The 22,475-nt window shown below is 38.9% G+C and overlaps 1 long non-coding RNA gene across 1 annotated transcript in view; it reads right to left on the reverse strand.

Moving 5' to 3' along the window:
- LOC113020848 (uncharacterized) overlaps positions 1–22,044 on the reverse strand; it is an 82,670-nt gene extending 60,626 nt beyond the window's left edge. Inside the window, exon 1 of the long non-coding RNA XR_013901941.1 lies at positions 21,590–22,044. This is a non-coding gene — a long non-coding RNA (uncharacterized LOC113020848). The remainder of the gene's footprint in view (positions 1–21,589) is intronic.
- Between the last annotated feature and the right edge of the window lie 431 nt (positions 22,045–22,475).

The raw sequence follows: 22,475 nt of genomic DNA on the forward strand, positions 1-22,475 counted from the left end.
GACGCATAGACATGGTTTATGAAAAATTCACACTGGGATCTTAGAGGACTGAGGACAAGCCTGTGTGTAACACGGCAAGGAAACATGGCTTATTAAAGATTGAAGCACACATGACGTACATATATGATTTTTTTTTCTTTTGGTCTCAAAGTTGAAATTCTTGATACTAGTACCCCCCAAAACAATAGGGATTAATAGAAAACATGATACTGGAAGCTATCAATGGCCTCATGAGGATTACATCTTTGTTGGTAATCTCAAATTGGTGCAAACTGTAAGATTTGGTTTATTAAAAAATATCTTTAAGGTTGCACATATCATATCATTTGTAGATAAATATAGAGGTCAATATCTGCAGCCATGATGTTTTTTGTGTGTAACGTCTACAATGCAATCCATATGAGCTACAGGACTTCAGTGGCTTTACACTCAGCAGGGTACCACAGGAGAGCACATGAATGATTTCAGCATTAATAATGCTCCATTGATTATTGTTCTGCTGTTTAAAGGTGAATGGCAAAGCTTTCCGAGCAGCAGGGGAGAAAGAGACCTGTGTGTCTCAGGGAAGGCCTAATTTACATTTTGGAAAGTGCACCTTATTCCCGGGGGATCAGCCTATCATTTTCAGCCAATACTAACTCTGAACTTTCTTTGTTGTGAAAGACTCACCGGTCCTTTACACACAGGCTGCATTGTGGATGCTTAGCTATTTTTTTTCATGCAGCTAGTGTCCTGTTAAAAACACATGTCCGAATCCAGATTGTGAATTTGAATGAACTGGTTGCATGGATGGTAGTAAAATGCTAAGCATTAGGAGAATATTAAGAAATATTAATGCATTTTAATTATAATAGCCAGTTTGTTCCATTTTCTTCTATAAACTGCAGCGAAGCATGTTCGTTAGGAGGCCTGAGTTCAATAAGGCAGTAAGTTTCAAGGTTGGTTTTCCCTCTGTAGTCTGACTCCATTTTTTTTCCTTTCTTTTGCTGAACACATAATTCCTGGGCATGATTGGACTGCAACCGATCTATGGCCCATTTCAGAGGCAAGCTTCCTCTTTTAAAGAAAGGCGCAGAAAGCTCTTGCCAACAACTGCCCTCCAGCTAGCTCTGCATTGAGGTTATCTCAGTTTCAAGATTTTTAGAAAGGTAATCGTCAGCATAATACGCAGAGCTCAACACGTGAAAATGAAGCAACTTTCTCTTGATCCTACAGCGTTTGCTTCAGGAGACACAGCCTACAACATGGGTGTGGGTGTAAGTGTCAGTGAGAGTTTTCTGACTGACTGACTAAATGAATGAATGAATAAATATTAATTGGAATATATACATTTCTCAGGCAAAATATCTAAACCACCTACATAATATTTGTGAGTCCCCCTTGTAACGACCTGTGGCAAGTTACCTATCAACCAAATATTATCAAGGACATTTTATTTGTGCTGTTGCTCTCCGGGATCAATATGTACCACCAAACAACAGATAAACGGCAATGACAGGAAACACTACGCGTTCTCTTCCCAGGTTTCATAAGAGCCAGAGCTAAGCGGGTGGAAACATAAAGATAATCTTCAGTGCCACATAAAAAGGAGCCAAATTAGCTAGCTAGTCAGACTGTCCATCTCAGCATCTCTCAGGCACATTTAGCGAGCACTGAATGCAGCTCTTTCTACCATTTCCCCTTACTCAATTATTGATGATAATTATCATGGCGTGCTTAGTCTGCACCATAACAATATATTCTTAACAAGAAACAAGTTTGTGGGCATTTTCTCAAATAATCTTTTTTCCTTATGAGCCACTCTTGTTGTTTTTTTTTCTTGTTTCCTTTTTTGCATGTGATCTTTTTTAGTGGCTACAAAGTCACATGATCAAATGAGGGGACACGATTAAGAAGCAAAGGTTGATAACATCAGGAAATTTGCATAAGGATTGCTCCGAGAAGCCTGCAGTATGTTGATTAATTTAGTAAGTAAAAAAATTATGTAAGTATTATTTTGTCATAAATATCTACTTATTTATTTCCTTTGAAACAAGAAATGCATTTTTTTCCCAGTAAATAAACAGAAAAAGAGTTAGGAATGAGGGATATCTGACAATAAAAATAAGAATTAAAAAAAGACTTATCTTATTATGTCTTACAGGTTAATATTTTTTTAAAGACAAGCTTACCCAACCAATAGATTCACTGAAATCCCACCACAGGTTTGATACCTGTATATCGAAAGGTCACTGTAATGCTGAACATCACTGGCCTTGACAAGAAGACAAGGAAAGAGAGATGAAACTGCAAAAATGTAAAATATGTCACCCAACAAGCAGCATGCTCCATGTATGTAACCCTGTTCTACATAAGAACACAGACAAAAGTAGCACAAACTAAACAGCTTTCTCTCTCCTGATTATGATCTTGGCCTTTTCTGTCCTCTATTTCCCCTTCCATTTCAGTGGAAGGCCCTAGCTTGCTTCTTCCAGCGCCGCAGGGCATGGAGCTAGCCGGCGGTGAGTTTCCATCAATTAGTGCACCCCTGCGGCCTCATGGCAGAACCCACCTTTGACTGCAGAGAGATATTGATTAGTTCAGCTGCACTGTCAGGTCTGGAGTGAGCAGGGCCGGGTGATCCAAGGCCTTCACCGGAGACAAGATCATGTCGAGTTTCTGACACATGTAAGCACACACATATAACACACAACCACATGCATGGCAAGGCAAGCATGTACACACACACACACACATACACACAAAACTATACACCCATACAAATGCAATGAAATGTGCTCTCTCAGATGACTGCAAGGTGAGAGAGAGGGAAGATAAGAGGAGAAGTCCACAACAGTTGCTTGTCAGAGAGTGTGATGGCTGAGAACTGACAAGTGCTTGTTAGTTTTTTTCTCATCCTGCTAGAGTTCCTATGAAAACAACAAGCTGGAGAGCCTCCAGACTCACAAAAAGATGAAATATCACCAGTAAAAACTATATGCTGTATATATCTATAAAAAAGCTCTTGAATACAGTTCTCACTCAAACAACAGTGCATTTATTTCATGTAAACTAGAGCTGGTGATGAAAAACACAACGTTGAGAGAGCTGAGCAACCGAAGGACACAAAGAAGAAACGTTTGTCTCTAATGCAATACAACATGCTGTGCTTCTATAAACAAATAGCAGTTTTACTTTTATAGTTATAATGGTAACATTATACATATGAAAAACAGCACATAAACAGGAATAGTAAGATCATTAACAAAAAAACCCTATCTGACAGCTGGAGGCCTGATAAAATAGATCTGGATCTGCTTGTTATTATATATATATATATATATATATATATATATATATATATATATATATATATATATATATATATATATATATATATACATATATATATATATATATATATATATATATATACATATATATATATATATATATATATATATACATATATATATATATATATATATATATATATATATATACATATATATATATACATATATATATATATATATATATATATATATATATATATATATATATATATATATATATATATATATAAATAAATAAAAAACACCCAGCACGCCCCTGTGGGCGGTTTATCCTTCAAGCTCGGGTCCTCTACCAGAGGCCTGGGAGCTTGAGGGTCCTGCGCAGTATCTTAGCTGTTCCCAGGACTGCACTCTTCTGGACAGAGATCTCCGATGTTATTCCCGGGATCTGCTGGAGCCACTATATATATATATATTTTAGTTCTTAAAAAAATTGAATTTGCTCTTCAAATGCTGGCAAAACCTTTGTGTTCTTTAGGTTTCTTTGCAATGATGCAATCAACTGCAAATCCACAGGTACTGACCTGTGGAAAGAATTCTTTTTGTATTCTACTTCTTGGCTGATAAACTTAAAAACTCCACTCTACTGAAGGAATCTCAAGGCCACAACACTGAAGATTTATTTGTACAGCTGGCACTTAAATCCAGCAGTAGCGTATTGTTCCAGCTTATCACTTTGGCAGAACCAAGTACACTCCAGACTCAAATATGCATATACAGGATGTTCTGTGTTAAGTACAGACCAGATATGCATCCAGTAACAGTGACACATATAATAATAATAATAATATTTTGTCCAAGAGAACTGTAAGAGAACACTGAAGGCATGCTGCTTTCTTAAAGTACACAAAATATGCACGATTTATGATACCAACCTTGCTTAAGTCATTTTGTTTTACACAGATTTAGTTACTAAACTAAACTGAACTAAACAATCCTTTTGTGCAGCAGTAACAAACTATAGGATCAGATAAGTGATGAATTTCTGAGTTGCTGTTGAACTTCGACATCTGTGGAACTGTCAAACACCAGTCGGTAGCTGCTGAGCGCACAAGTTCAGCAGCAAAGTGTTCGGGGGATCCAGGCAGACATCTTTTTTGCAACCACAGATATTACCTCCCTGGTGGCCTCAAAACAGAATGCAGTTTTAAAGCATGTCTGGATTTGTTTCACTTATAAAACTAGAAGCTACACCAATCTAAGGTTGAAATGCATGGACTGAATTTAGCTCTCACCAATAAATAGCTTACATCTTGTTTTAAATCTATTTTTAAACCAAATCAGCATTCCATTAAAAAGTGTCATGAAATTTGAATGCACCTTTTAAACTAAGCTAACTAAGCAGCTAGCTTTAACAGCTAACTACCAAAAAACGATCAATTTGTAGGAATATCATCCCGAGCACCCTCAAAAAGCTGAAAGGGTGTGAAAGCCACATTACTAAACTTAAGTCTTAAATCGCTTCACTTTATTTCAACATACAAATATAATGCATTAAGATTTCACGCAATATTTCAATGAAGTGGTGACTAAATGACCAAATTATACAGTCATAAAGAAAATATTAATGCACCCCCCTTGTACTAAACAAGAGCTGAACTAAGAGCTGCTAAAGGAACAGCTATAACCACTGTGACTAAATAAAACCTCCCACCTCGTCACAGAGAAAAAAACCACATGCTCTGAAGACATTCACTAGTTGCGCAGTGTAAATCTGCCCAGGACTGTTATTTGCTGTCTGAGAACCCAGTCCTTCCAAACCTGAATGCGATGTAAAGCCTTTATCTGCAGCCGTCTTTCTGTGTTCCTTGTACACACACAACAGTGTTTAGAGCAAAGGGGTGATCACATAACTTCCTGTCTCCTTTCTGCTTTGTGGAAGCATGAAGTTACTGAACTGAACCCCCCCCCCCTGCAGTTTTTTGCTCTCTGTTGGTTAAATAAGCCATTTCACCTTCTTTTCACCCCCCTCGATCTGCTCACACGAGCTGTCATTCCATTACGCTGAGATGTCGAGTGTTTCTGGGGTTTTTTCTGAGGCGAATTCTTATCCTTTACGTCAGTCAAGTATTGCACAACAGATATTAAACACTGTGCTTGTTAAGAATTCTTGGATTACGCTAGAATCCCTTTGAATATAACATATTCTACCGTTTAAAATGCAACAATGTTTACCACTAATATAGTCTTGGGAAATCCTGGAGTCACTGAATTATCTGACAATCTGCTGATTATGGTACTGCACATTTTTTTGGTCTATGAAACATGGAAAAATAATGAAAGTTCAAGTGCTTCCATTTCAATTTATGTTCACATGAAACAAAAGATGGCTTGAAATGCTGCAGAGCAACATGTGACATAGATGTATGTCGCATTCCCATTAGATTAATATTAAATGAAAGCAAGTCAGTCAGCAAACAAATAAAGAGTTAGCGTCAAAAAATACTGAACATTTGAAGTAAGTTATTATTTATATCTGACTGAAGTGGTGCTGTAAATGAATTTTGGAACAGTTAACAAAAGATTTGCATTTTCTCAGTGATTTTTAAGTGATTACTTATATTTATAATCCAGCCATATATTTTCCTGACTGTTTTTCCAATGCAGTATTGCAGGGATGTGTATAATCATAGATATTCAATCCTTAAATATTTCTTTCCTGTTCTTTCATAAATCACCATTCCTTTTTATTTATTATTGATCTGTCAGAGGAATAGCAAGTCATGAATGTCAAGTCAGTAGTAGGGATCATCTGGGCTGTCCGCCTGTAATTTGCACAATCTGGACGGCGTCATTTCTCTGCCAAAAATGTATATCCCTGCTCAAATTGAATGTGTCGCCTCATTGCTTCGTGGGCCAGCAGGGCAGAGGAATGGTCATAATTGAAGGGAGAATTAGCAAAACCTTAAATATATGGCAGGTGATATATCATTACCCATAGACTTGACCCTACCTGACCCCTTCCTACTCCCATGTGGTTTCCTGTTCAGGCTGGTGTGCGGTAGGCAAAGGGGGCCTCTGCTGCCTCTCAAGCAGCTAAATCAACAGCGTCTCGCCACAGCTTGCGTTGGAGTGTTTTGCTTGAACGGTTTCATGAAAAACTAATCATCTGTTCATCATGGAGATCAAACATACACCGAATGCAATGATCAGGAAAAGCAATCTGATAATGCTTGAAGAGTCAGTAGTCCAGATATAATAATTTCCAGATTAAAAACGTCCCTCCCCTCCTCCTTATGGCTCATCCCTGGACCTCCTCTCAGCTTTTATGCCCTCATTGAAGTTCAAGCAAGACAGGAAAATTGTTATCATGTTTGTAATTGCTGCTCAATAGGCTGATGCGCAGCCACAGCCTATCTCCATGTCCTGAACATTTGTCAAAGAGCGATAACCAAACCTTATCAAGACTCATTTGTATTCTGTGTTCCTCTGAAAACATGCAACTAAAAAACTCCAATTCGATTTCATAATAATATTTTATTCCCAGAGTGCAAGTTAAATTTACTCTAACCTTAATAAAAGATTTTATAAGTTATACAGAAAAAAAAGCGAACACTGTCTTTCAAGGAGCCCTATTGAAATTTCTAATATCGATATGTTGTCTTTGATCTCGTACCGTACCATTTTCAAGCTTCACATAAAGAATGCAGTAATTACAAGAGACGTTATTGACAATCAGACCACCCAGCCATACACAGGTATCTATTTCCACTTTTAAAGGTGACATGTGAACAAATGTAGGGTCAAGGCAATCTTCCTCCTTCTCTAATAGCCTGCTAAAAAATGGGATGAGAAAGTTTTACACTGACTGCAGAAAAGTTGTTTCAAGGAAACCATTTAAAGTTGGCCAGTATCAAGGTTCCCTAGAGATCAGAGGAGAAAAAAGATGATTTATTATGTACCGAGACTCTCTCAAGCTTAAAACAATTACCTGCAGATGCCCCATAAGCAAATAAAGTGAAAATAAATAGTAGCTGTGTAATGTTTGATTCACCCGCTGAACATAATAACATTTTGTCATTTCCACAAAGTGGACTGGAATGAAATTAGAGGTCCCTGTAGCCTGTAATGAAATGTGGTGTCTTGTGACTCTAATGCAGTTTGTCATCATTTGGATATATTAATGCTCTTCTTCAACTTTCGTTTGATTGATGAAGGCTCCAGTAATAAAGACAAGCAAAAACATCACAGGACTCTAGCTGCACACTGCTGTCCAGTCTGCATTATGAATTTTAAGAGACAAAGTATGAGTTGAACAGCTAAAATTAAATTTATAAACAAACCTGACATCTTCTGTAACTTGCAGGTGAAATTAACTTTTAATAAAAATGATAACAGAATAGCTTTTGAGTTTGATTTTTTGATTTGTCATTGATTGGAGAAGAGTTATGGAGCAAAAAAAGAAAAGAAAAAAAAGACAGAATGTGAAGTCAATTATTGACTTATTATAGTTTGGAATTATATTAACTGAGACAGGCCAACATTTGCATTAAGATTTGTTATGTTATGCACAATTTTATTGCATGAGATGCAAACATTTAATTATGCTTTTCTTTGTTAAACAAAAACATGTTTTTCATTATAATTTATAACCAAAGAGAGTAGTTGAATCTAGTGAGTTTTTCGCTCTAGAGTAAAAATAGGATGACAAACTCTTTGTTGCTAGGAAAAAATACCTTTTTAATGTTTTGCTGTTGGAGACCAAACACCAGCAGTTGCTGTGACCAACCTCTGGACAGCTATTTTCAATCACAAGGTGACAGGCACAGGTGGACATGTCCTGTCTCTAAACAATCGTGGTTCAACTTGGGCTGGTGAAGCTTTGCAAATAATTGCTGTCTAATTTTTTAAATGCAAACAAATTGCCAGCACTTTGCAATCAATCTGAGTCAGTCTGCACCAAGAAGCTCAACTTGTCTCTGGTGCATCTTGTTGCAATAGGGGGCCCGACTCAACTGGTTGCTAATTGGTTTTATTTTGGTTAAATTCCTACAATACAATTAAGGGTTGTTACTTTATTTGTGGTGGGATGTCCAAATTTGTGTTGAAAATCTGTGGTGGTTTGATGGAAACAGATTTGGTGCAGACAACGACAGATATGTGGTATGTTTTTAAGTCTCCATATTATCACAGATTGCATGTAATTGCAACTTGATCCCATTCAATTCAAACTTATTGCAGATTGTCTCTTTGCACATCACTGTCTTGTTGCTTTGAAGACAGCACCTTAGTTGTCTGTGACGCAACCATTTCAAAGGTGAGATTGCAAATTTATGGCACATAAATTTGAAGTAATGTTGGACATGCCACGGTTTTCAACTGCTGTTTTCCTTAGTGTAAATGTAGATAAGCTAACAAATAAAAAGGATCCCGATAAACAACATTGAACTTGTGATTTCATCAGCACCGATGTGACACAGAAAATGTGGGTATAAAAACTCAAAATCTATAAAAGCAAGGAGCAACTCAGGAACGAGCATCCAGCGTAAAAATCTTCCAAAACAAACATGCGGTGGGACCTACGTTGGTGACCTCTGTTGAATAAGAGAGCACCAGAAAATAGTGTCTATATTTTAAGCTTTGGATGAATGCAAAACACAAACAAAAACAAAGCAAAATTTAATTATTGATGTGATTGCTAGTAAATTCAACAATTCCCTTCTCAGTTGTCACAGTTTTAATTTACCACAGAACTATATGGGCTTTATCTTCCGAGGAAGCAGCTGGCAGGAACACTCTCTCCACTAGAGATGGGGTTCAAATGGACCGCTGGACAGCCCACTGGGACCAAGAAAGATAAAATACAGTTGATCCACAATGGAGTACACAGCTACAAATCCCCAAGGCTGCAGTATCACTCGCATTTCTATTGCATTACCCCTCATTACAAAAACACCACCTCAGGGCAAAACTAGAAGATACACATTGTAAACTTTATCTGCGCCCACATCTTATATAATAGTTTGCATTAAGTAGCCCTCTGGTGGCAATAGGTTGATTTATTTCCGCGGTGAGGCTTAAAAAAACACACAAATAAAGCTTGGTGTGTCTAATTTTACTGTCGCCCTTCAAAGCTGCGAGCAGAAAGGGAGGTCATTACTGGGTGACGGGGGAGGCATCGGTTAATCTGTGAATAATGTCAAGGGTGAGGTTGGAGTGATGTGTGAGGGTGGGGTATTTAGGTGGAGAGATGCTTAGATTGTGTTGTCTGGCAGCTCATCTATATTTTATGCTGCCACTCAGACAAATGAAACAGGAGCCACCCGGAACAAGGGGGGACCCTCTGACACTTCAAAGGGAAGTCCTATGGGTGGTTTCTTATTGAAGCTAGGCCTGTACCAACCCAGACCCACATACATAACCCCCTCAACACATGCTGGGAAGCTGCTGGGGCCTCATTAACCCTTAAACAGGCTTGTGAGGGGTGTGACGTTCACAGGACTAATTACCTATCCAACTGACTGAGAGAAGTGCGCCTGCCCCGTCACACAAACACAAACACACACCACTAAGTGCTGGCGGAGTTTATGATAACAGAGATAGCGGTGGTAGATGCTCCAGAGTGTTTGCCCTAAATGAAAACCCTGATCCACTGTTTTTTTTTTTTTTTGCGATGATTAGCAGTTTCAGAGCCTTGCTCCCCCTCCCCCTTCATACCCTGTCATACAATAGCAGTATTTCATGATTAGTGAAATCTGACAGTGATAATGAGGAGAACGGAAAGATGAAAGGGGAGGAAAGAGAAGGGACACAGGATGAGAGAAAAAGAGGCACATATCAAAGAAGGGACTAATTGAGGTAACACAGCAAGCCAAATCCACATCCCGATTTGCATAAAACAGTGCAGCTTCATTTGGCCATCTCTAACGACGCTAATGTCTTAACAAATTAATTTTGCTAATTAGGCACGCCCAGTGGAGCTCACCAGCAGATTAAGCAGATTAAACAAACAGATGCTGATTACCCATGGGCGGGCTGAGAGGTGCTTTTCTCTGGGTATTGTCGCCATGTTTCCTTGTGACTTCTGCGGCATCTCACTCAATAATACAGGTTTATACACCATGATATGTATGATACAGCAGCTCTCTACAGGAATGAGGAGTATGTTCAGACCGAGCATTCGGTGCCAGCTGTCATGTACCGCACACATCTTGAGTCATAAAATCTTCAGGCGTAACAGTGCAGCTAAAATATACACAAAATAACTGAATCCAATAAGATTCCTCCTGTAGGGAGATATAAGCGTGGATGTTGGACCATTTTTTTGACATAAATATTTAATTTAATGTAAGGCAAAAGTACTTGGCAGAGAGAGAGTGTGTGAGAGAGCAAGCAAGGCAGAGGAATTTTGAAAACAATGGTGGCACAGTCATTTCTGCTCTCGGTTTAACTGGATATTATTGGACAATAAACTAAAACACAAGTCCTGTTGAACAGATTATGCAAATCTCGCTTTGCTTTGTTCTCTTTGAAATGTGTTCAGTTTCTTCCGATTGACACAAATTTAAATTCGACATCTTCACTGCACTTCTTTTGTGATTTTGTTTATTTTTGGTGCTCGTTCGCTGAACAAATTCCTCTTCTAATCATTTCTAATGTCTCCCAGAATGCCTCCTGCTGAGAAGTGGGAATTTGTTACATATAGTGTTCATGAAGAGATGTGACAAACAGGAACCACCAAAGACAATATGTTATTTTGAAATTTTAAGGGAAGTGATCCAGATCTGCACCAGAGTTTAATGGGCTCTTCCACTGCACATGCTAAGCTTGGTACTTTTGCAAGTTTTCTGACAAACAAATGGACAAAAGGGTGCAAATCCACCCTTTATAAGGTCTGCTTAGCTTAACAATGTGTCTATTGTCCATGTGAAGAAAAAATAAATAAATTTTACTACTGGCGTAGAATACTAGGTGTATCCTGTCTATTATCCTATAACAGCTGGTATAGACTCCAGTCCCCACCCACCAACTTTAAGCTGGATAAGAAAACTGGTGCACGGATGGATAAATGTTTCAGGATATTTACATTATGTAGAAATCTACTTTTCACATTTCTGCTTCATTTCCACTTTCTAGTAGGCTTTTAATAAGAACAAACTAGAATAATCAAATTAATTTTGAGTTCATCTCAATTCATTTCTGTGTGTTGTCCAAACAACACAATGTAAGGAATATGGAGAGTAGATAAAACGCTGAATAAATCTGAATCAGTCTGGACTGTTGAGTTTTCATATTTTATATTCCCATATAAAGGCTGCCTGAATAAAAGAGTGGCTGCATGCTGAGTGCTGAGTATAATTTTGTTTAAAAGTCTCTAAATTTCTTAGAACTTCTGTTTAAAATCTAAGATTTTCTAGCTGCACTGAAAGTAAGTAGTGAAATGTGAATTTCTGTGCACCTAGATGGAAAAAGATTTGCATTTGCATCACAGTTAATTGCTGCAGTATCACACACTGTACATGTAATTGCCAACAACCTCAATCAGGCAAATTGTTTGCAGGCTGATAGAAAGTTGCTTTGAAGACCTCAACTGACTACGAGGGGTTGCAGACTTGATTCTGAAGCAGTGATATGAAAGGCAATGAGATTGCAATTGTGTCTATGTGTCTATGTAACTAGCTTCTTGTACTAGAATTCCAAAGGAATAACTATAGTATAATCCATCCATCCATTCATTTGGTGGAGCCTATCCCAGCTGTCACATGGTCATCTGTCTATCACAGAGCTATAATACATGAAAGCTGGAAAATGTCCTCTCTGACTTAGACTTTCATATTTGCAATGATACAAATTAGCATACAAATGTTATCAGGGTTTCATCTCACCAATATTTGCTGATCTCCACGTGACTCTAACTCTTGTACATTTTCTATTTTAGACAATACACATAAGATGGAAAGACATGGTCAGGTGCTTGACAAAAAAGTTGTAAATAACAGGCAGAGCACGTCTGGTTCTGAGTTATTAATTCTCAACAGTCTCCATGCAACAAACACATTCAACAAAACTGAACTCTGAGCGTTTGCCCCTTTGCTTCTAACTGTCAAAACAACACACTTTACCTTCACCAGCATATTTTTACTCAGTGGCAGCCTGAGAGGAATGAAGTGCAGCTCGCAGGTGTAAAAAAAAAATCTCCATCACACATCAAAACTTGTATCATTTTTTCTGAGAATTTGAGCATAACATGTTCAGCATGATGATTTCTGAGCAATTGAGGGATTGTTATCTCTGCTGTCTTTTCTCCAAATTTTTATCCTCACCCTCACTGCTAGGTCCCAGCTCAAGTATCCCTGCACCAGTCCCCTGGTGGTGTGTTGTGTGACAGCTGCTGCCCTCTTTGGCAATGGTGAAATGAATAGATTATGAGCAGTAATTAGGTATACAGCAAAATCAATGTGCTCTGGGGCAAGACCTGGGGGTGGGGTAGGAGGTAGGGGTGTAGGGCAGAAGGCTGTGTGAGGGAGAGAGAGGGGGAGGAAGGAAGTAGCAGGGGGTGTCAGTGAGAAGCAATAGATGGGTAGAGAAAGGAGGGGTGAAGCATGCAAGGCAATGGGTTTGTCTGCTGTTCACAGAAGGTTTGTCAAAGAATATATGTTACCAATACTGGGCATACTGGCAACATTGTAGTCACTACGTGGATTTGCAAGGTTTTTGCAAAGAGTAAAAAAAAAAACTAATTCAAATGTAAACAACAGGAGCAATTTATTATTAAAGTGAATAAACAAAGATGATAAAGATAAAATTAATTTACAGACATAAATGGGATTCTTCTAAACCACACAGAGAAAAAGTCATGTAACTGAAGGAGACTACAGAGTTTTTTTTTTTCAAATGTTAAAACAAGAGCGAGACTGAAATTTGTGATATTGTCTTGAGAACATCAAAATAATGTCCCCCAATTTACCCCATTTCAATTTGATACGTATTTCTGAAGACGTGAACAATTTATCCATTTTTGACACATGTGACAATGGAAAGTCCTTCCCCCAAAATTCCTGACTCATGATATGGATCAATACTGACTCAAATATTCATCACTTGGTAAGCAGGGGCTAGTAAAATCTCGCAACTTTCATGCATATCTGCCCATCAGTCTTCCAATAACAAGAACACAGTGGTATGTGGTTAGCACCATTACCTCATAACAATAAGGTCCTGGGTTTAAATCCACTGGTTGGTTGGGGCCTTTCTCTATGCTGGTTGTCTTCGGTTATTCTGACTTTCTTCGAAAGACATACGTGTTAGATTAACTGGTCTAAATTGGCCATTAGTGTGAAATGTTATCGGTGTCTCTCTGTCAATCCTTCAGTAGATGGGTGGCCTGTCCAGGGTATACCCAGCCTCTGACCCTTTGACTGACTGCTATTTGGCTTCACCCTACCTGTTGGATAAGTGGAAGAAAGAGGATGGATGGGCCATCAATAGCAGAGGTAACAGTAATATCAAGTACCCTGCAAAGAAATAGTAAATCAGTTTTAACACTAATGAATATTTTTGTGACTCCTGGTTATATAACATGTAGCCCAATGAAGAAAACTCAGTTCTATGCTAGTGTTACACAAAACCAGAACCATTATCTTTAGTCATATTGAACTGTGCTCATTGCAAAGATGTTCCAACTCACACTACAACACTGTCAAATTGGAAGTCATTTTGGTCAACTGGTTAAAGAGTCTTCCTTTCAAACAACCTGCACAGCCAACAGTTTTTAAGAAGTGCAACTGCCAGCCCAATTAAGGGGTTAAACACAGCCTGCCAGTCTGTTCAGACTGACTAAAATCCACTTTCAGCTAAATCCACTTTCATTACTAAACCTGACTTAGCTGACTTAGATATAATAATATTGCCTCTGCTTCTTCTGTATATCAAGGGTGGAGTGCTGTAAAATGTCAAAAACGTCTTTGTTTAGCAGACTACAGTACCATCACTAAGAGAACCATAGCCAAAACTACAAATATGCAAATTAGAACAAATTGGAAATACTTTATATTATCAATATAAGTTTCTATCAATATTTTTGATAGAAACTTTAAAAACCCGAGGTGTGGAATATAACAGTTCTTCTTGTGTATGTCTGCTTACATCTTGTCATAAAGAGTGAAATAAAAACTTTAAAGCCAGGTGTTTTTAAAGGAACAGCAAAAGAAAAGGAACATGTTGCATAAAGAAGGAGGCTGGGATAAGAAAGAGGTGGTGGTGTAGGATGGTGCTATACTCTCCAAACCCTAAATATGTCCTCCAGTAATGTATCTTACTCCTTTTTAGTGGCAGAGGGCTGAATGACCTGCCTGTGATCTTCTCCATAATTAACATATGCTTGTTAGTCAAGGTTGGTTGGAAGCTCTGCGACCCCCCCCCCCCCCCCCACACACACACACACACCAGAATAAAGCTCTGCTTCTCACTTAGAGGCAAATGAGGCAGACACTGTGAGTTGTAAAACACCAAGCAAAAGAGTAACAGCCATAAAGGCTCGGTTTACAAAGTAATCACGCTGTGTCAATCACTTTTAAGGACATTATCTTACATGTTAATTTCTGCAGTCTCTTTCATTTTCTTTGAGTTCAAATAACACTTATCAGCATCAGTGCCAAGGGTAAGTCTGATCAAATTTGCTCTGAAAATGACTCCAGACCACTTTAATAGGGTCATGAATATGAAGTGCTGATAGCGCATGTGTGGTATTTGTCCAATCTCTCCCAACCTCATTTGGACATAATGAAGACATGCCCCTACTTCTGATTATCCCCTCAATTTCCCAGGGCTCTTGACCTCTCAGTAAGAAGATAAATAGAATCTGTTTAACCTATCAGGATAACTGATGAGAATCACTGTGTATATAAGCTGAGTTATGCCAATTTATTCACCAATAGAAAATCCAAGACTTTATTTTTTTTTTACATGATTATCACATTATCAAGTGTCTCTGCAGTTAGAGGCCTTTCTGTTAAATGTGAATTGAATGATTACTGACTTTGCTCAAGATCAAATCCAATATTTAGCATTTTTATCTATCTATCTATCTATCTATCTATCTATCTATCTATCTATCTATCTATCTATCTATCTATCTATCTATCTATCTATCTATCTATCTATCTATCTATCTATCTATCTATCTATCTATCTATCTATCTATCTATCTATCTATCTATCTATCTATCTATCCATCCATCCATCCATCCATCCATCCATCCATCCATCCATCCATCTATTTATCTATGGAACAAGAAGATATCATATTAAGATGACAGAAAGGCTGAGTGCTGAGTTATTGGTTACTGGTTGATGTTACTGGTTGATGCTAGCAACCTCAGGTAGCATAGTCCATAGACTATATAGATGCTCTGCTAATTAGTGCCAAATGAAAAATGAAGCCACTGTGCCTGCCTTCCTTTTAGTGCCTTATAGTGGCAAGCTCCAAAAGGGAGTCAATTCCCATAGTCTGTCATGTTAAAATGCCCAGTGTTACATCATTAAAAAGCATGTTTATAATCTAGTCGGGGGTGGAGGTTTATAACCAATCTATCTGCGTGCTGGGGTTATGGGCATAGCTGTTTTTATTGACATGAGCCCAGACACACAGCTTAAACATCTGCTAGGCCTCACTTCTGCTAACTAGAGTCACTAAGCTACATGTGTGATCCTTTAATAACCATCCGAGAAGTTTTTGCTTCGGTTTTAGAGAGTGAAAATCTACTGTTTTATTAGCCAATTTTTTTTTTTTATCACTGATTACAGATTATCTGTATCATTTCACTCATACACTTTATGGATGCAGCTTTATAATCTACCTGGCTAGCATTAGCTAAGCGATCACTATATCTATGAAAGCCATATGAAAAAAGTTTTCACGGGACTTTATACACTCCTGTGAAAAACACAGTATACAGCCTTCTTTGGAAGTGATACACATTGCAAATGTGATGTACAGCTAACACAGATTACCACGACTCCACCAACTGTCTAGCACAGGGGTGGGGAATTACAGGACTCAAGGGCTGGTGTCCTGCAAGTTTTAGATGTGTCCATGATCCAACACAGCTGATTTAAATGGCTAAATTACCTCCTCAGCATGTCATGAAGTTCTCCAGAGGCCTAGTAAGGAATTAATCATTTGATTCAGGCGTGTTGACCCAGGGTGAAATCTAAAACCTGCAGGACACCGGCCCTTGAGGCATGGAGTTTCCCCACCCCTGGTCTAGCATGGTGGTGGAGTGGTGACGATTTGTGCTTCCTTTGCAGCCACAGGACCTGGGCACCTAGCTGTCACCCAGCGAGTCCAGACCTCAGTCCAATTCAGATGTTTTACGAGAGCTGTTCAGAAACAAACGCTTGTAAACCTCAATGAACTGAAACAACACTGTAAAGAAGAGTGGGTCAAAACTCTTCCACACTGATGTGAGAGACTGAAAAAGTCAAACGGCAAACTATTACTTTCAGTTATTGCTACTAAAGGTTGTTTTACAAGTCAATGGATGGTGGAGTGTATTTAGTTTTTCACAAGGCTGCAGGTAGTCTTATGAAAATGTTCTTTTTCTCATTATTGCATCTATGCATTTACTTTGTAGTTTTTTATGTTTCAAAGGTGTTTCTCAACACATGAGGGAGTTGAAGTTGCAGAGAGATGTAAAGTTATCCATCTTGTGCATGAATATAATGTAGTGATATGAAGTTAACTACTGTATGATGAGTGATTATTCATGTTGCAATACGATAAATAAAGGCATTTTATATATGAATAATCTGGTATCTGCCCTGAACCAATTGGTTGACCTCTACTTTAAAACCCCAGCTTACTTCAAATGCTACACCTTACTCATGAAAAAGCGCAGATGAAAGAGTAAATGTTGCCATGGGTCAGAAAGAGGAAAACAAGAGGGAATAAACAGAGAAAAAGGAAGGAAAATGTTAACATCCATGTGTGGTTCTGCAGCCACAAGCGCAATTGTACTGTATGCATGTTTATATGCGTGTGCATGGGGTGGGGTGGGGGGTGTTGAGTGCTGTCTGGTTATGTAGAGGTGTCTCGTCTCTATGTATGTGTGTCTGTGTGTGTGTGTGTGTGTGCATTTGCTCTCAGAGCATCTCAGTGACATCAAAGCACTGTGCAAACTGAGCCCCTGGCAGCTCTTTAGAATCCCATCTCCCCTCTCTGTTTAAAGCAGGCTAGAGAGAAAAGACCCAAACTAATAAAAGAGGTGTTATTCAAAAGAGGAATAGACTGCTCAAATGTGTGTCATGTTTGTGTGTGCGCATGGCTCAGAGAGGCAGAGAGGAGGAAGGAATATATGGAAAAGAGAGGAAAGGGGTGTAAAAAGACGGAGGGATAACAGAGATAAATAGCAAAGTGAGGGTTATAGAGAGGAAAGGATAGAGGGCACAGGGAGTAAATAGAGGAAAAAACACAAAAGAAAAGAAGTCAGTGTTTTCACAAAGCCTTGCTCTTTTTGCACTGCTCTTCATAGCTCATTTCTCCTTGTGATACTGACACAAAAGGTGAAGTGACTGTGTGTATAATCAAACAAAGCACATGCCCAAAACTGTACATTTTACAGGCTTTGTTCGTGCCAAAGGTTGTACTGTGAGCTGAAAGCAATGGTTTTGTGCTTATAGAGAGAAGAAAGAGAAGAAAGACAAAAAAAGAAAAAGAATTTCTCCTGATTTTTAGGTTTCATATCCAAAACATCTCAGGGAAATCAAGTGCATTCCTTCACTGAGTGCAGTATCACCAGTTCCTGTTGGTTGGTGTCTTTATCATTTAACCTTTCTTTTAATGGCTGCCAATCATTTGCATAACCTTGCACGAGTTTCCTGAAAAAAAAGAAGAAGAGCTGAGCATGTTCTCTTTTCTTCTTTTAGCAGCTCTCTGACTCAAGAGGCAGTGAGCGAGAAATCGAAAGCTTGAGACAGAGGATGGAGTGCAGAGGGAGGAAAGCCCACTTCAATTGATGTTGTAAAATAAAATACTTTGTAAAAGGCGAATAAATGCTGCAGTGAGTGGAAGATTCATGCGCTCAAATAAACTGGGGCTTTTGAATTTTTAATTAGAGCAGCCCTAATTATGGCCATCAGACGGCACTTCTAAACACACTCACTGCACTTTCTCCCCATTGCTCTTTTCCCCCAGCCTCTCCAGTTTGGCTTTGGACGAGGCCTCAGTCCGGGTGTATTTTTCCATGCCATTAATATTTGATGAAAATGGGCCAGGCTGCATCAGCTGCTCATCGCCACTAAGAACATGGCCTCCATTATGAGCCCTGTGCTTCCTCTCAGCCGCGTACATTAGCAAGATGACAGAACGCAACAGCACGCGCAGACGGATGTGAGGCGCGGATGCGTGTACGCACACGTGTTAGAATATCGGTTGTGTGTGCGAGTGTGTGCATGTGTGTGAGTGCGAGCTCGTCAGCCATCCCTGTCGATTGATGCTATTAGATGTTGAGAAACAGTTGGGTGTGAGCTATAATTGAGCTGACACTAATAATGAAAGCAGATACTGTCTGGAAGCCCTTGGCAATATGCTAAAGATATTGATGCCCCTAATAATTCAGGGGCTCGACAGAGTGAAGGAGAAATCTTTTTTTCTCTTTCAGATCTTGCCCAGGAAGCAGGGAAAAAAGATTTAAAATGGCCCTAAAATGCATTGAAGATCCATCTTTTCTGAGCTTTTTTCTGCTCTCGTATTTAGTCGTTATGAATCACTGACAAATGCACAAGGAAGTTCAGACCGTATAGATTACAGCATGATGGAGTTTGTGGGAAAATTTTATTGATGCCATATTGTATTGTAGTTAGCTGGATATGGTGATTTTTGGATTTTAAAGGGCTGGTTTTTGGCCTTGTTGCACACACACATACACGCGCGCGCAGGCACACATGTGTGCACACATGCATGCACACTTGTTTCCATGTATCACTCACTGGGGAATGTAGGAAGCCAATGTTAGGGATTGTAAGTTTACGTTGAGCTAGTCAAGGACCTCCATAATGACCAACTCAACCTTGTGATTCGTGTCTGAGAGCCAGGTCCCTGGGGGAGATATGAGCATATGTGTGTTTTTGTGGTGTGTGTATGTGTGTGTGCTGGCAGGGCATAACCTAAAACACAGTCATGTTAAAAAAAGGGTAAGAAGTGCAGTGGATAAAAAGACCAAAGCAAGTAGTGATAGATTTATGAGTCTGACATGTCATATTGATGCATTAATGTTAGTGTCATAGTTTTAAAAATAATGGATAGGAAACAAACTGCTTTTTGATGGTTCTATATATAGTTCTATATATATATATAGTTAAAATTATCATTACCTCATATATAAATGACTAAAATGAATTGCATTTCTTTCCTTAACTGAAACACACAAAATTCGCATCTTGCCTTTTCTTCTTATGACTTTTCTGGACTTTTAATTTAAATTATTCACAGCCACAGTCGTGCACTTTGGTCAAACCACGAATGCTCCTAAAACATGAAGTGAATGATTGGCAAGTTCCATTTGATGGGACTGAAATGGGCAACTTTGAGTTGAAATTCAGTGGTGATGCCAAATGGAAAGAGACTGGGGTAAGTAGAGTAGAAAACACCTGTCATCTCCAGCTCCCAGTCTCCTTGATTAACATCAAATTTTAATTTTTCTCTCCGAGCTGCGGCTGAAAGGTTGTTACGCTCCTGATGCACAAGCGCTTGTCTCCCAGAGTCTGTAGGTTATAAGGCTAATGCAAACAAGGAAAAGAAATATGACGTGAGGTGAACGTGTGGCTGCGTAAAACACAGAGAAAGAGAGGGGAAAAAAAAATCTTTACCCTGTACGTCTGTTTTCTTGATGACTACACGTGCTATTGAAATGAACTGTACATTTGTGAATACCGTATCCATCTGTTACATACTAATAGACCCAACATTATTAAAATAAATTCCCACTCTTCCCTGAATTATCGTCTATTGAGCTAAACTGTATCTCACCATGTAAAAATAAAAATCCTATCTGGGGAAATACACAACACAATTACTTCAAAGGCTTCCCCCAAAAGCACAACACAAAGCTGCATAAAAGCAGGACCCCAAACAACTCTAAACGGTTTCAGTCCCAACATGGTGGCTGTAATATTTCTTAATTGGATGATGGAAATCACACGGGCCTTTTGTTTAGCTCCGTGCACCGGGAACACACCACACGCCATCATCTATGACTCTCCCTTGCTCCTTCTTTCTCATTTGCATATTCAGTGAGATATCAATTATTTATCCCTCGCCACAATGACTTGCTGCATTAGTATGTGTCTCCACACTGTATAACATAGCAGTATATGCATTATTCTGAATAATGTGACGAGTGGAATAAATCAGTATGTAAAAATGCCAAATAACAGCAGGATACTGTGAAAATACAGACTTATATAAAATTATTATTATTATATAAACATATTATAATTTATTAAATTATGTTAGGAATTATATATAAAGAGAATTTGTGTTGATTCATAGTTACTGCATAATTACTTGATAAAAACACATAAACAATATTATCACAATGTAATTACATAAATATATTAATTGTATAAATGTATAAATTCATTGTTTTCCACTATGTTTAAGCCAAAATAAATAAACGTAACAGTGAAAGAAAACGATAAAAACATATTCAAAGATTTTCTTTTATTAATCAATTTTAGCCTTTGTGCGCACACACACACACACACACACACACACACACACACACACACACATTCCTTTACAACTGAATTGCTCTCCCTTAGCATGTGTTATATGCATGTTTATATTAGGTGAGAATAGGACACAATATTTGAAAAGCTTTTAAACAATAACTCCGTTACCCCAAGAGACACATTTCCATTTACACGCTGTTGCCCCTGTGAGGTGTTTTTCCCATCTCATTGCTGTTATTACTGCAGGAAAACAATGTGATCGCTAATCAGAATATTATTTCATCAGTGAGAAGCAGCTCACTATTACAGCTGCACCTCAACCAACAATGACCTGAGGAAAAAAAAAATCATGGCCTCGCCAGCCAATACTCTTTCTCCTTCAAGCCAGCTCCAACACAGACACACGCACGTATACCCACGCAACAAACACACACACACACACACACACACACACACACACACACACACACACACACACACACACACACACACACACACACACACACACACACACATACACAGATTCTCTCACAAACAGAGCAACACACCATCGCCCGTTGCACAGAATAGATGACCACACTTACTTTAAATGTCCCGTGAAGGAAAGTTTTCAGATTTTTTTCTTCTCTCCTCCACCTCCCTCAGACCAACTCCGCTCTTAGTGCTTCGACAAAGATGCGAGAGGAGCTCAGAGAAAGTGTACCCGCCATCGGCACCCATCTGTTAGCCTCTCTTAACAGATATCTATAGCTAAAAAAGCAGGTGGCTCCCTATCATTTTATGCATTTTCTCCCTGTATGGTCTTCTACCTTGCACGGATGCAGACTGTGCTCTCTGCATCTGGTTGCACAAGCACAATCAATATGGAAGGGGAGAGCTATTTTATGATTGGAGAAGTTGTTGTGTTTTTGGTGGTGAAATTCATTATTTAGTATCTGAACCTTCAGCAATTCAGTATCATTTATTCATAAAGTCCCTTTTTGCCAGGAGGAAATGGATACAGCTGCAGCAACCGAGAGAGAGAGAGAGAGTGAGAGAGAGCGAGAATAAGAGAGAGAGAGAAAGAGAGAGAGGGAGGGAGGGAGTGAAGTAAAAGAAGAGAACGATGGGGAGAGATGAAGAGAAAGAACATGTGGGGGGTGTGAGCAGGGGAGGTGGATGGATTGATGATATTGATCAGGCACCTCTTGAAATAAAGGCATAGGGGCTTTATTTTTTCAAGCTCTGATGATTGACAGATAAAGAAAGGAGAAGGCTGGGAGGAGGAGTGGGCCTTGAACATCACATGACGGCACTGAGCGATTAAAGGAGCTCTTCTGACAAGCACAGCGAGGCAGGCTCAAACACACTACAGAGGCAGAAGGATGGATTGTGAGGAATCACTCGAAATGATGTTTGTTTACTTTGCAAAAACACAGGAGAAAGAAGGCAGAGGGGGAGAGTTGTTAAGTGGTGAGGTTCTGTAGATGT

Source organism: Astatotilapia calliptera, chromosome 1 (assembly GCF_964374335.1).
Source record: "Astatotilapia calliptera chromosome 1, fAstCal68.1, whole genome shotgun sequence".
NCBI classification, from domain to species: domain Eukaryota; kingdom Metazoa; phylum Chordata; class Actinopteri; order Cichliformes; family Cichlidae; genus Astatotilapia; species Astatotilapia calliptera.